This window comes from Prionailurus bengalensis, chromosome C1, assembly GCF_016509475.1.
Source record: "Prionailurus bengalensis isolate Pbe53 chromosome C1, Fcat_Pben_1.1_paternal_pri, whole genome shotgun sequence".
Taxonomy (NCBI): domain Eukaryota; kingdom Metazoa; phylum Chordata; class Mammalia; order Carnivora; family Felidae; genus Prionailurus; species Prionailurus bengalensis.
In genome coordinates, this window is record NC_057345.1 from 43,259,034 (window position 1) to 43,273,959 (window position 14,926).

The following is a 14,926-nucleotide window of genomic DNA, read 5'->3' on the forward strand; positions in this document are numbered from 1 at the left end:
AACTGGTCCCTCATTTCTTTAGATTGGTCTTTGCTCCACCTTGAAGAGACCACTGTCTTAAGGACTGGCCTCTGAGGCCATGCTGCTCACAAAAGCAGTCTGGGGGCACCACCCAGGATTTAGGGTTGTCATACAGACTGGAATATAAATGAGCCCTGTGGCACGAGGGCTTGTCCAGGAGCGGACCCCAAGTCCAGGAGTGGACTTTGATGCAGAGGATAGTTATTAGGGATCGACACTCGAGGAAGGGAGGAGGCAGAAGCAAGATTAGAGAAGTTGATGGGTGATGCTGGTCTAAACAGGGCGTCAGCCACCCCTGGAGCCTACACAGCCCCTCTAAGTTACTTTCTAGTGGGTCAAAATGTCTGGGCCTTTACATGCTGGCCATGACCAGGTACCTGTTTGCCCTTCTGTGAAACGGGGGTAGCGGTAGCTCCTCCCTCCTAGGGTGGGAGGGTTAAATGAAAAGCCCTGGGTTCATACCTGGCATCTACAATGACCCCAGGAGGCTGTTCTTCACATAGAGGGAAACCAACGCTCAGAGAAGGCAAGCAACTTCCCGAGGCCACCCAGCAAGTAAGGGCAGAGCCAGGATTCAAACCCAGATGTGCTTAATGCCAGAGCCCAAGCCCAAGACAACTGGCCCAGCTGACCCCAGGAGCCCCATGGGTTCCTGCCTCCATACCCAGCTCCGCCCTCTCACTTCTCCAGCCTGTGCCCTGTTCATCTTCCTCTCAGCCATCCTCCTTGGCCTTCCTGTGCTCTAAACCTCAGAGAGGCTCTCCACTCCCCATGGGACCCCAGCAGGGGGCCACCTTCCTCCCTAATCTCTAGTCTCCCTACTCTCAAGGCCAGTGCTCCAGCCCCCCGGGACACCTCACAATTCTCAGAGCACTGCCTTGACCGACTTTGCCTCTGTGCTTTGCTGCCATGGCTGAAATGCCCTCCCTTCATCTTGCCTTTTAAACTGGTGCACAATGTAAAAGAGAATAAATAAAAATACAATAAAAAATTACAAATTCTTGGGGTGCCAAGTGGCTCTTTCAGTTAAGCATCCGGCTTTGGCTAAGGTCATGATCTTGTGGTTTGTGGGTTCAAGCCTCACATCAGGCTCTGTGCTGACAGCCCAGAGCCTGGAGCCTGCCTCGGATTCTGTGTCTCCCTGTCTCTCTGCCCCTCCCCCACTCGCACTCTGTCTCTTTATCTCTCTCTCTCTCAAAAATAAGTGAACATTAAAAAAAAATTTTTTTTAATTATAAATTCTTTTATTTTTTTTTCAACGTTTATTTATTTTTGGGACAGAGAGAGACAGAGCATGAACGGGGGAGGGGCAGAGAGAGAGGGAGACACAGAATCGGAAACAGGCTCCAGGCTCTGAGCCATCAGCCCAGAGCCTGACGCAGGGCTCGAACTCACGGACCGCGAGATCGTGACCTGGCTGAAGTTGGACGCTTAACCGACTGCGCCACCCAGGCGCCCCTAATTATAAATTCTTTTAAAAGAGCAGGGGGAGGCGTGTGCACCTGGCCTGGCTGGCTCAGTCAATAGAGCATGTGACTCTTGATCTCGGGGTCATGAGTTCAAGTCCCATGCTGGGGGTAGAGTTTACTTAAAAAAATACAATAACAAATTACAAATTCTTTAAAACAAACAAACTGGTGCACAGCAGTCCAGATGTCCCAGTCAGACACCTTCTCCTTCTTCATGAAATTCTCTTCACTGGCACTCCCTCCTCCGTGTCTGTCTCCCAAAGGAATCGGTTTACATCTCAGTCACAGCTCCGTTGCCTCGGGCTGGTATGAATGTTCCCCCAAATGACTAAAACTTCCAGGAGGGCAGAGAATTGCTTCAGGTTCGCGCTGACCCAGCCAGCGGTGTGACCTGGGGCCAGCTACTTCCTCTCTCTGAACCTCAGTCTGCTTACCTGTAAAATGGAGCCAAGGGCCCCAGCACGTTGCCAGGCACAAAACAGGTGCTCCCTAAATGCTGGCGCCTAAAGGCCGAGCCTTTAGCCTTTTTACAACTTTGCACCACCTGCGGGGCCTTCAAAGCCCGAGCACGCGGCTGCCTCGTTTGCTTTCCGTTGTATCTTTTCTTTCCGCACTCTCTAGCCCTCAGTCTCTGTTCTGCTAAATGGGCTGGTAACAACTGCATGCTGCAGGTTCTTGTGAGGGTTAAATGAGGCACAGGTTTGCTGGGAGTGGTGCTTTCTTCTTGTCACTCTGCCCACGGGAGCCAGGCGGGCCCTGACGCTCGGCCTCCCCCACGGCACCAGCTGCAGATCCCTCCCAGGGCAGCGGGTCCTCTTCACCACGGAGCACTTGCTGGGTTCTGGCAGGAGGTGGTGACACAGATCTGCATCTTGACTGGGCGTGAAGAGGAGGCTGCGGCTGCCTGCTGACCGTCTGTCCTCTCCCCCCCCCAGCCTCCCATCCTCCCATCCCTCTTCCCCCCTCAGTCCCAGCCACCATGCCAGCCGCCTCCGTCCCTGGGTTCATCCTCCTCCAGGTCCACTTTGAGGGGGCAGAGCGGAGCTCGCCGCCAGGATGTGGGGCCTTAGCAAGTGCTGCCGGTGTCTGGGTCTTAGAGGGTGCCCAGGGCCAGCTTCGGCAACCCCAGACCTCGGAAAGCAAATCCTTTCCATTCCTCCCCGGCCGCCAGCCCGCACTGTGATGGTTAAGGGTTGACTCCGAAGCCAGCCTTAGCCACTGTTAGACACTATTGGCTGTGCCTGTGGGCCAATTAGGTAACCCTCTGTGTCTCTGTGCTCTCATCTGTAAAGTGGGGTAATAGTACCTACCTCACAGGGCTGTTGTGGGGCCTCAATGGGTTATACCTGGATGGCTCTCAGGGCAGCAGACCTCCAGGAAGCGCCGTGTGAGGATGAGTTGTTATTGTGATGTCTGTGCGCCGTAAGCGCGCAGGGCAAGGACTATGATCCCCGCTGACAGAAGGAAAACCGAGGCCCAGGAAGGGGGCCACAGCTTCCTAAGATCACACAGCGGCACAGACCGTGGCTGGGCCTCACTCCTGGCCTCCTCGCTCTCCAGACCACCATACCGGCTCCCTACCTCACAGTCCTCTGGGGCTCAAGAACACCTGCTCTGTGCCGACCGCTGGGGGGACTCCCGCCGGCCCGACTGGACAGATCTAGGGCCACAGGAGGAGGAGGGTGATAGTGCTTTACATTAAAGTTATGCAGGAGATGGTGGAGGCTCAGGGAGGTCAGAACACTGGCCCAGGTCACACAGCTAGCTCATGGCAGCTAGATTTTTAAACCCATTTGGCTCGAGTCCTTTGCCTCAAACAATCTCCCAAACACAAACTTTTCAAGGACGCCTGGAACAGAACCCACCAGCTAGACACCTTCTTCCCCTGAGACTCAGAAAGAAACCCAGGGCTCAGGGGCCCATTCCCTAGCCATGAATCCCGCTCCTCCCACCAGTACTCCTGTCCGGGGCCGATTGGGCCGTGCCCCTCTCCTTGCAGCCACCAGGCCACCCTGTCACCCACCTTAGTGCAGAGGAAGAATGAAATTTTGGCAGCCCTAAAGGATGCTGCTGCTCTGGGTGATTACAGAGGGCAGGAATATCATTCAGGAGACTGGTTTATGTCTTTCCCTTGGTATTTCCTTCCACCCCGTTCTGGCTCAGGGGAGGTTTGTGGCAGGGCCCAAAGCAGAAGTTGCCTGCTAGACACAACCCTTCCTGGTTTGGATTTCAAAAGCTCCTAGGGAAATTGTTTGTGAGGGGGCCTCTGAGGGAAGCTTGGGGAGAGGGAATGAAGGAATTTCCACAGAGGGAAAAAAACAGAAGCCCTCACTGGGGGATATATGAGCCCTGAAATAACAGGACCTCAGGCAGGAATGGGCACATGGTTCCAGGCCCTTCAAATCCTGAGGACCCACACGGCCAGAGCCCCGGGCCGGCCACCAACCGGAGCTGGGGACTGTAGGACTGGGCAGTGACAGGTGTGGACCAACCTGTGCTTCAGCCTAAGCCACAAGGCCCAGACTAAGTGGATTCTTAGAAAAAACCAGGAAGGTACTACGCACACACCTGGGCCTGTGGGCTTGGCCCTGGCTCCACTCAGCGGTCACCAGGGTCACCAGGCCGTGCTTTACATCACCTCCCCATACTGGGTGACCTGAAGGGACTGTGCCGTTATCCTCCATGGAGAGGGAGCAAGTTACCTGCCTGCAGGCCCCTGCCCTGGTTAGGCCCCCATGCCAGGTGATGGCAGCCTAAGGGCTGCTGGCATCCCATAGGCACACCTGGGTCCCAGTGGTGACAACCCCAGGTTTCTGCCAGGCCCAGCCCTATTTCTGCCCCTAATTCAGAGGTGTTTCCTATAGCGACAACCACATCTCTGTAGGAAGTCCTCCACTCTCCATCCCTCCCTGCACTCCTCTCCCCCAGGGGCTCTCCATCCTGAGTCCTCTGGCTCTGGGCCAGCCCTGTCTGGATCAGGAAACTTTTCCGTTTGGGGGGCTTCTGGGGGACTCCCTCTGGTCCTCCGAGCCCGTGACCCCGCCTGTTCTCCCTGTTCGCACACGGTTCTTTGAGCCCAAGAGTGGGGGACCATGGCCAAGCGGCCCTCCCCACCCCTCCTGCGGGGGTTTAATTAACATGCTGATGCTGGGGGCCACCGAACCACCTGCAGGGGGCGGAGAGCGAACCATCACGGCCAGCGCGGGAGCCCTGAATCTCCCCTCCTGCCTCCCCACCCCCACTCGGTTATCAGCCTAGAGTTTCATCCCCGCCTCGCGGAAAGTCGCTTAAATAATTTATTCGGACGTTATCACAAACCCACTCCTGGCGCAGTGGGAAGCGCCCGAGTGAAGGAAGCCTGGGCTGGAATGACAAGCAGGGCAGGCCCGCTCCCTCCGACCCCGCAATGCACCTGGCCCTGGCGGGGGGGGGGGGGGGGGGGGGGGGGGGGGGGGGGGGTGCAGAATGCCGGGAGAGGGGGAACCCGGTGCTAGGATTCCAGGGCCCGTGCGTCCCTCCCCAGGCTCATCTGTAAAATGGGCAAAGCCACACGTGTCCCATTCCTCCGTTGAGATGGAGACTCCACGGGCTGGGGCACGGTGGGTACATGCAGTGTCCTTCCGTCCCCTTCACCCGGTCTCTGGCTGGCTAGGCATTCCCAGCGGCACCCCAGCCCCAGCTCGCAGAGAACCTGCTTGGTCTGGCATCCCCCCGCTCTCCCTCCCTCTCTCCTCTCCTTTGGCAATGCCCGGCGTGAGCACGCACACTCGGTGGTCAGCGGTGAACAAGCTAAGGCCCTGTTCCCCTGGGCTCTGAAAATCAGAGTAGACCTCAAACAAGTAAACGGCTAAAAAAGGATTCATTGAGAAATTAAAACAGGGTGCTGGGGTGGAGTGAAGGGGACGGGGCAGGGGGGGCCACCTCAGCCACCAGGGCTGCCGGGGGAGGGGAGACTGAGAAATTACTGAAGTGTGCGGGGAGGGGGTTTCAGACAAAGGAAACAGCGAATGCTAATGCAGAAACACAAAGACATCAGAGAGCTGGGCCAGGGCGGATTAAGCAGGGCCAGGTAAGGAGTTTGATTTCTATTCTAAGTGTGAAGGAAATCATTAGAGGGTTTAAGGTAGAGGAGAGGAGTGACATTGGGCTCCTCTTAGCATGTCTGATCTGACGAGGAACGAAGGAAGGGGAGAGTCGGTGATGGTGTGTGAGACGGTCGTGTGGATATGACGTTACTGTTATCACCACCATGATGAACACCATTGTGACTAAATCCATACACTTCCTTGATTATTTTTACAGAATACGCTCCTAGAAGTGGGGCCAGTTAGGATTCTTGGGACATGAGATGGCATGCGGGAGAGAGTGCAGAGTGGGACACATCTGCCAGAAGGCCGCCCAGGGTGATGAGGTGGTGACCCTTAGACAGACAGGTAAGTCCTGGCCTCTCCCCTTGGCCCGTGGGTAGGGCAGGTCTTCAGTCTTCACTGGGGCCCGGGACCAGGCTGTTTCAGATGGCCTCATCTCAGGGTGCCAGCTCTATATTAGTGTCACACGGCTAAATGTGTCCCTGAGGGCCTGCTGACTTGGGCCTGCTCCACCACCAGCCTCTGTGCTATATCACCCCCCAGTCTCCCCCACAACTCACTCCTGTTCTCCTTCCAGGCTCTTGTCACCCGGGCTTTGGCGCTCCATAATGGGTGAGACGTTAGATGCCAGCTTGAGGTGGCAGTCCTCCTCTGGGAAAACAGGGTCTCTTCCTCTCAGCGCCATGACTATCATGTGAGGCAGGTCCACTGGCCCCAGGAATTTGTCTGTCCCTCTCCCCCTGTAGCCAAGGCTGGGCCAGGAGCTGGTGCTGGGACTGTGAGGCTGGAGCCAGGCCAGGAGGAGCCTGGATACACAAGTATGGAGTCCCAGGCAGACCCTGACTCCATGAGCCTGAGCCTGGGCCATGGCCATGGCGTTCATGTCCAGGTCTTGATCTAGAATGAATGGTCAAGGCCTGTGGCCGGCCTCCTGGCTCCTTAGCCAAGTCTCTGAGCTTCTGTTTCCTCATCTGCAAAATGGGAGTAATGATTGTGCTTCCCTCACAGAATTGAGATAATAACTAACAATAACAAATAATTAGTAGCATTTACTTATTATTATTATCATAGCTAACCCTTTTATTCATTTATTTTTAAGTAGTCTTCACGCCCAGCATGACTGTGAGATCAAGACCTGAGCTGACATCAAGAGTCAGATGCTTAACCGACTAAGCCACCCAGGCACTCTGATAGCAAACCCTTTTAAAACACTATGTGCTAGGCACTCTTCTAAGAGTAAAGAGTCACTGCAAAGTGCACAGCATGGAGGCTGGTACTCAATAGGTGCTTAATAAGTGGTGAGTGACCGCACCTAATGAACATTCCCATTTTCCAAGGACGAGCCATATACTCAGACGACCACACACGGGGCCTGTGTGCTCCAGGGCTTTGGCTGGGTGTAGTGGACCCTGTCTTTCCTTCCCACCCAGACGGCGGGATACTGTTGCAGGCGGTCAGATGTGCGGAATCAAAGAGTAAATGCTGAGGCTGCTGTAATTCGGATCATTATTGTTTTAACCTGCCTTCCCCACAGTGAGTAGCTCTCCACAGACAACGACCACATTTGTCGTCTGGTGGCCAGGCCTCACACCACTTTGGGTACCACAGGAGGGGAGGGGGGCTCGTTTGCTCCGAATATGGCTCACTGACAGCTCAGCACACTCTCTGATCAAATATTTAGGCCCTCAGGAGCCCTGCGTGCAAGATTAATGTAGCTGGTCAGAGGTCTTGGCTGTAGCTAGGCTGAGGGATGGACTTTGATAATGAACAAGGTCCTTGCCCAGAGAAATGTGAGCCATTCTGGCCCAAGAATAGGACAAAGACACCACAGTAAAACATCTGAGATGACCACCCACACACCAACTCACACACTCAGAACCTTTCCGTCACAGACGCCAACAGGGCATTTGGTAACAGGCAGCCAGAGACTTTTTAAAAGTTTGTACAACGTTAGCCGTGGATTTTCCTCTGTCTCAGGAGATGGAATGAAGGAAATAACAACAAAGTGTGGGGAAAGCTTAATGTTTACTTATTTATAATAATAAAAAAGTTAGAAATACCCCAAATTCTAAACCGTGAAGGAATAGTTAGGGAACTAATAGCATGGGAAGAATATTCGATGGCCGTTAACGACCTGGGGACACGATCATGATGTGATTTGGCAAAAAGGACGGAATAAAAAAATGCCATATCCAGTATTAATACAATTGTTAAGATAATGTTTAAACTGGGGCAGGGGCGCCTGGGTGGCTCAGTCAGTTGGGCGTCCGACTTTGGCTCAGGTCATGATCTCACGGTTGGTGAGTTCGAGCCCCGCGTGGGGCTCTGTGCTGACAGCTTGGAGCCTGGAGCCTGCTTTGGATTCTGTGTCTCCCCCTCTCTCTGCCCCTCCCCCACTCACCCTCTGTCTCTGTCTCTCACAAAAAATAAATAAACGTTAAAAAAAATTTTTTTTAACTGGGGCAGATTTCTTCATCCCTCAGGGCCTCTGTTTCCTCATCTGAAAAATAGCTACAATACCTATCACATGGCTTGTGAAAAAGAGTAAGATGACATTTGGAAATGGTCTAGGACAGTATCTGCAGGAGACCAGCAATTCATGGGTCTTGCCGTAAAAATGTAAGCAAAAGGAACCAGAAGACATTGTCCATTTTGTTTTTTGCTTGAATGAACTGGGATCTCTGCCGGGATCTGAGCCTAGGGCGGCTGTGATCTGATGTGGATTTGATCAGGCTCGTTCTTGACGCTAATCTGAGAAGAGACTGTAGGGGACAGGGGAGAAGCAGAGACCAATGGGCAGTAAGTATCCAGGCCTGGGTGGTGGGGGCTCAGCCACAGTGGGAGTGTGGAGGAATACCGGAATCTGAAGGAGGTGCCACAGATCTGCCCACCTGGATGTGGATGGGAGAGACAGAGTCTTCCAGAATGATCCCAACATTTCTGGCTTGGGCAACTGGAAGGAAAGGCTGTCCCTGCAGACATGGATCAGGAGAAGAGGAAGGAGATGAGTATATTTAAAAACAAAACAAGGCACAGAGAGAGGGAAGCGTTTGATGTGCAAGGCTCCTGGGGTGAAAGGAGCCAGGGGAGGACCGAACCCAGGTACATGTGGATCTGGGGGCAGCCTAGGCCTGGTGAGATATGGAGGAGACTCAGCCTTTGATGAGGAGAAACTGCTGGCAGCCAGGATGGAGACAGTTCTGTGCTGGGCCACTCTAGGATTCCCAGGGGACCCTTTCCCCCAAGGTAGGCTTCCTCTGTTTCAGCAAGAGTAAAGCTGAGACTGTTCTAGAATACCAGAGTCCCTTTATTACAACTTCCACTCAGGTGGGACTTCCCACTACAGCATTCCTGGTGGCCAGTCTCTCAGCCTGTGCCCTCACACCACTGGGGACAGGGGTTGGGGAGGGGGGGCTACCTTGGTTGGAGTAGAAGGAAGTCAACTGCCTCTGCCATTCTCACCTCCACCACTCACCGCTCCCTGTGGGCGCCCCAGGCTTCCTGGAGACAGGCCCAGGTAAAGGCCTCTCCCGCCCTTGACTAGAAGCCCTTTGGAGCCCAGACTGGGGAAGTTTGGGAGAACACTATGCTGCAGGGATGAAGCCTAACTCAATCTCTTGCTATTGACTTGTGGCCTAACCAGCACCTTCCAGATTCTTCCCCTTCATTGTCCACTGCCCTTCCATTCTCTACTCACCTGTCTATTGGCATTTCCAAGACCCATCCTCTGTCCTCTGTTTCCCCATCCACCCACCCCAGCCCCAGAGCAGGTCTAAATATTGGCTTGGCCACCTCCTGGTCTTGTGGCTTAGATATGCTCCCTGCCCTCTCTGGGTCTTAGTTTGTGCCCCTTTAAAATGGGGCTATTAATCCATATCTACCTAGGAGTGGTTGCTGGGAGCGTCACATGACACTTTGTGAAACACCCTGCACATATCCGGGAACAGCTGGCACTTGGAGGTGACATTTCCCTCGCCTTCCATCCTCCCCAGGGTGGAAGAGCCAGCTTCCTTTGTGGCATCCCAGACTCCCCCCACCTCCCATCCTGGTCCTTTCCCCCCAGAGGGAGGCCCCCAGCTCCCCCGACGCTCCTCACTAAACCTGCCCACAGCAAAGATGGAAGGCGAACGGCAGGGTGTACGGAGGGCCCTCGCTGGGGAGCCACCAGCCGCTGCTTCTGCTGCTTCTCCTCCCAGAGCATCCCATCTGGAGCATGCAAAGTGCTGCCCTCTGGGAAGGGGCAGGGTGGGAGCGACAAAGGCTTAGGATAAAGCACCTGGAGTCTCATGGTGGAATCACAGACAGCAGTTCATAGGCGAGGGGAGAATATTAACTGAATCGGATTCCTGGCAAGAAAAGGGCCTTTGTTAACTGTAGAATGGTGTACATGTGCAAGCATTGTTACGATTGTCATGACTTCTGCTTGTTTGATTCTCAGAATTATGCCGGGAAATGGGAGAGGCCATTGCACTCATTTTAAAGGGGAGGGAACCAACGCTGGGAACTAGTAGCGGGCAGCTAGCACGGGTCCTTCAGGGTGCCTCACCCACCTCCACCTGTGTCTCTGTTGACGGCTCGGTCGTGGAGCCCCCTGGCTGACGCACTCGGCCCTGGGCCAGTGCCGTGGAACAGCAGCCAGCTGCTGCTGCTGCGGGTTCTCATGCCAGGCAGCCCCAACCCTGCCTGCTCGGAATAAAGATCGCACCTTCCGAATGTCACTCATCACAAGACAGTGGCTCCCCCTGGACTGCCTCCCGCCTGAGTTCATGAAAAGCAATTTACTGTGTGTCAAGTGACCGCAGGAGTTACAAGGAAGGCCCCGCCCTGCGCCGCCTTGGGCATCTTGCTGAGATGGTAGGCTGCCAAGCAGGGCAACTTGCAGCCTTTGATTAAAGCTGGGAAGGAATGGTGCCCACGGGCCCAGCTGAGATGAGAACCAGAGACCCTGAACAGCTCTGCAGATTTGAAGGGGTCCAGAATCTCATCCCACTCACACTTGACAGCAGGAGCCTTGCCTACGTGCCTCAATCTGACTGCAAAGCAGGGCCCCTGACACCTCCCAGAGCCATCCCTGCCCTTCATGGGGCCCCCTGCTATCCCCAGCTCAGGGGGTGGGTGCACAGGCCTGGCTGCAGCGGTCCTGAGTGCTGAGGTAAGGGTTTTGGACTGGATAAGGCAGAGCAAGGTGAGAGGTGTGTCTGGATCTATGTAGTCCTGCTGAGGGGTTTGGGAAAAGTTTAGGGAAATTCTCTAATGGTGGCTGAGTAATAGGGTACTGAGGGGAGTGGGAAATGTCACCTTGGAGATTGACGTCAGGAAGGCCAAACTTGGGCTTTCTCAAATCCCTGCTTTGATGTTCTCTGTGCCCCAAATAGAACCTATTCAGCTATCCTTCTATCTAGCCCTTCACCCATCCATTCATCTACCTATCCATCCATCAGTCCATCCATCCATCCAATATACAGTATACATCCTGTGTCCAGCCAAAGACTCTGTGAGCCTTGGCCTGGAGGCGTCACAGCAGGCCCCAGGGGGCAGGTACAGCATCCTGTGTCTGGACAAAAGTCATGACGATAACTGTCATGTTTCAAGTCCTAACTGGGTACCAAGAACTCTGCCAAGTGTCCAACACATGTTCTCAGCATGGACACAACAACCCCACGAGGTCGATATCATTAGCCTATTTACGAATAAGGACACTGAGGCTGACAAAGATTAATTGCCTCCTCCGAACTCCCATCATTCATAGGCATTGGGGTTAGGACTCCAGTCCAACCAAGTCCATGTGACCCTAAAGCCTATGCTCCCAACTCATTCTTATGCCTAAAACGTGATGGAGCTTTGGAGAGAAGGAGTGTGGATATGGGCCTGGATGTGTGCTTGACGTATAACTTATAGACCGACTGTCAAGTGCCCCCTCTGCCAGATTCATCTCGTGTTCAGTCCCCACAGCAGGGTCCCAGGGAGGGGGGAACCCGGCCCTGGTGTGTGCAGAAGCTCCCATGGGAACCACTCCAAGTCTTGAGAAAGACTCTTGGCATATTGTAGCGTGAAGTGGTTCTTCAAGCAGCTGGGTTTAGTGTTTCTCTGGTTGGAGAGAGGCAGACACGGCGCATTAAAAATGACAGTGAGGAGTGTAAATTACCAAGCGTGGCTGCTCAGGTTTATGCACTTTGTCCGTAATTCTTGCTCCGTTCGGGTGTGGTCAGAAATGAAATACATCCAAGCTGTGCCGGTTACCATGTGTGGGGCTGGTGTCTTTTGGTTTATTTATCCTTTCCTGGCAATTTACAAGCCCCCCAAAAAGCCACCCTGCCACGCCTCGTGGATTTCTTCAGCGGAGGGTCATCTCTCCTCCCTGCCTGCCAGGAAATAGAGGAGGTTAAGAGTTCACCCATCAGTACAGGGAAGCACGTTGGAGGGCACACAGTAAACCCCAGTACAATCCTTCTGTGGTCTGTTTCCTCTGTGTCTAAAAGCAGGGAGTCAGGAGATTAACTTGTTAAATGACCTTCAATGCCTCTGAGCCTGAGCCTCCATTCCCCAGCCAGGGATAGGACTTGATGACTCCAGGTGCCTGGGATGGCTGCCTGGAACGGAGTGTGGACATTGACTCAGAGGTGCTCCAGGTTCATGCGGAGAGATGCCTGTTTGATCAGGAATGTCTGCCTCAGTCAAGGGCTGGGCGAAGAGACACTACATCTGCCATGTATTCCCCATCCTTAATAGATGCCTCTAAGGGCCTTCCTGCTCTACCGGGGCCTCTGTCATGCTTCTCTGCAGAAAGGTGGTGATAATATTTCTCTATTTGTAAACTTGAGTGTTAGATGCTCCTGTAGCATTTTGTACATGTTATTGTTGGCTGGTACATGTCACATGCTGGACTGGGGATCTTGAGGGCTGGCATCTGACTCACCTCTGGGTTCCTGGAATCCAGTACAGGGTTTGGTACAGAGCAGGCACCAGTGAATGTTGGATGAATGGATGGATAGATGAGTGCATATATAGAAGAATGAATGAATGAGTGAATGAACGAATGGATGACTTCCAACCTCACAGAGTGTTAATGAAAACTAACCCCATGTTGCTAAAGGTCATGGGAATGGGACAGGGAAATGGAATGTGCCAGATAAGATGTCCAGAGCGTTCAGGGCAGTGAGGAGGAAGAACAAGGACACAAAGCCAGAGTGTGGAGGGAGTATGCGCGGGTCTGCCCCCTTTCTGGGAGACGAGCAGGCCTGGGCTCTGAAAGAGCACACCTAGCAGGTAGGCTGCTTCCATGAGAGGGCCCTGGGGATGGGACACAAGCACCGGTGACTAAGGTTTTGTTTAGCAAAATATAATTGCCCTCGTTGCTTTCTCTGATGATGTACGTAATACACACGTACTCCTGGCAAAAATATTCACATAGGTCAAGCGAGCAGAAAAAATAAAAAATCACTCCAAATCTCACCACTGCGAGGTAACCCACTGGGACGATTTAGGTGAACCTTTTTCAGACATATTTGCACCTAAATACATATGCATATATTAATTAAATATGAATACAAAGCTGTGAAAATGAGACCCCACTCTACATGCTGTGCTGTAACCTAATTTTGTCACTCAACAGCATGTTAACACATATTCATCCGTGTCATCATTTTAAAGGTGAGGAAATTTCAGCTCAGAGATGTGAGGCCCTTTGTTCACATGTCCACCCTGTGGATTCTCTCCCACCCTTCCTCTCTCCCTCCTTTCCTTCCTTCTTTCCTTTCTTCTTCCCTCCCTCCCTCGCTTCTGTCCTTCCTTCCTTCCTCCCTCCCTCCTTCCCTCCCTTCCTTCCTTCCTCTCTCCCTTCTTCCTTTCCTTCCTTCCTCCTTCCCTTCCTCCCTCCCTTCCTTCCTTCCTTCCTCCATTCCTCCCTCCTTCCCTTCCCTCCCTTCCTCCCTCTCTCCCTTCCTTCCTCCCTCCTTCCCTCCCTTCCTTCCTTCCTCCCTCCTTTCCTTCCTCCCTCCCTCCCTCCCTCCCTCCCTTCTTTCCTTTGTTGTAATTTGCCTCTGTACCCCAAAAGCAGTCTGAATGGACCTGTTCTGCTGCTATGCTGCTATGCATGTGTCTGTCTCTTTTCTTCGGAAGGACCCCAAGCCTTAATTGAAAGCACAACAGTGCATCCCCATGACGTGGGAGTTGGCAGATGTGATGCAAGCAGGAGCTTCAGTGTGCTTTGCCACGGGGCTTGCGTGCCCCTCCACTGCTTGGAAGAGGACGTCCCTGGCCTGCTGTCCCAGCTGGGGATGATTCACGTGGGGCCACCGCAGCGCCCCCCACAGACTGGTGAGGGCAAAAGAAATGCTCATTGTTTTGCAGCACTGAGCCCGCGGGGTTGCTTGTTCTGTGGCAGTCGTTGACCGTTGACTGGGATGTCATGCTAAGTCACTTGAGCTCTCTGGGTCTCAGTTCCCTCATCTGAAAAACAGAGATAGTAATGACCTACCAATAGGGCTGTTGTAGGAGTCAACACGTGGTAGTGAGTGCCCAATTAATATTAGCTATTATTAATGTCTGACCTTACAGTGATGTTTTTCAAATCACACAACCCACCAATGGGCCGTGAAATCAACTTAGTGCGTCACCATTAGCAGTTTCTTTGGCGAGAAGAGAATTGAATAGAAAATCATCACAATGCTTGGCAATGAGAAAGGGTAAATATTGTTTTGCAGGACTGTTGTTTCCGAGCGTTTATATAAAACAAATTTCTTTCTGTGGGTCATCGTCAAAAGGATTGAAAAGCCTCTGCCTGAGCGCGGTCAGGCTGTTCCCTTCCCTGGCGGCTGGCTGTTGCAAGTGGGGCAGGAGGGGAGGTGTGAGGACACCGAGGGCACTGCTACACCCCGTGTGCCTCCCTTGGGCCCCCCTTGGGCCCGCCCTCTGGTCGCTGAGCGGCCGGGTCAAGTGAGCACTGAATGTGGATGAAAGCAACCCAGAGGCTGCCCCAGGCTGACCTCCTAATATCTTTTTCTCAGCGACTTGAGTGGGTTCCACAGGCAAAATTAATACGGACGGGTCTGGCTCCGGGTTCTCCAGCTCTCTTCTCCCCAGGCCTCCCCTAGCACTTAGGTAGAGTCCAGAAGGGGCAGGATTGAGAGTCAGACCTGGGCACAGAGCCCAGCTCTGCTCTGCTAACAGAGGACACTAAACAAGGGGAACATTCTCCCCCAGATCAAATGAGGCCCTGTGGCTCTTACCTCTGAGGGGTGTGGGGGTATTATTACAGGAGCCAAGTATCACTATCCTCATTTTTCGACAGATATACAGTGAGCTCCTCCCAAGTTGGGGGATTGGGCACATCTGGCAAACAGTAAGCAC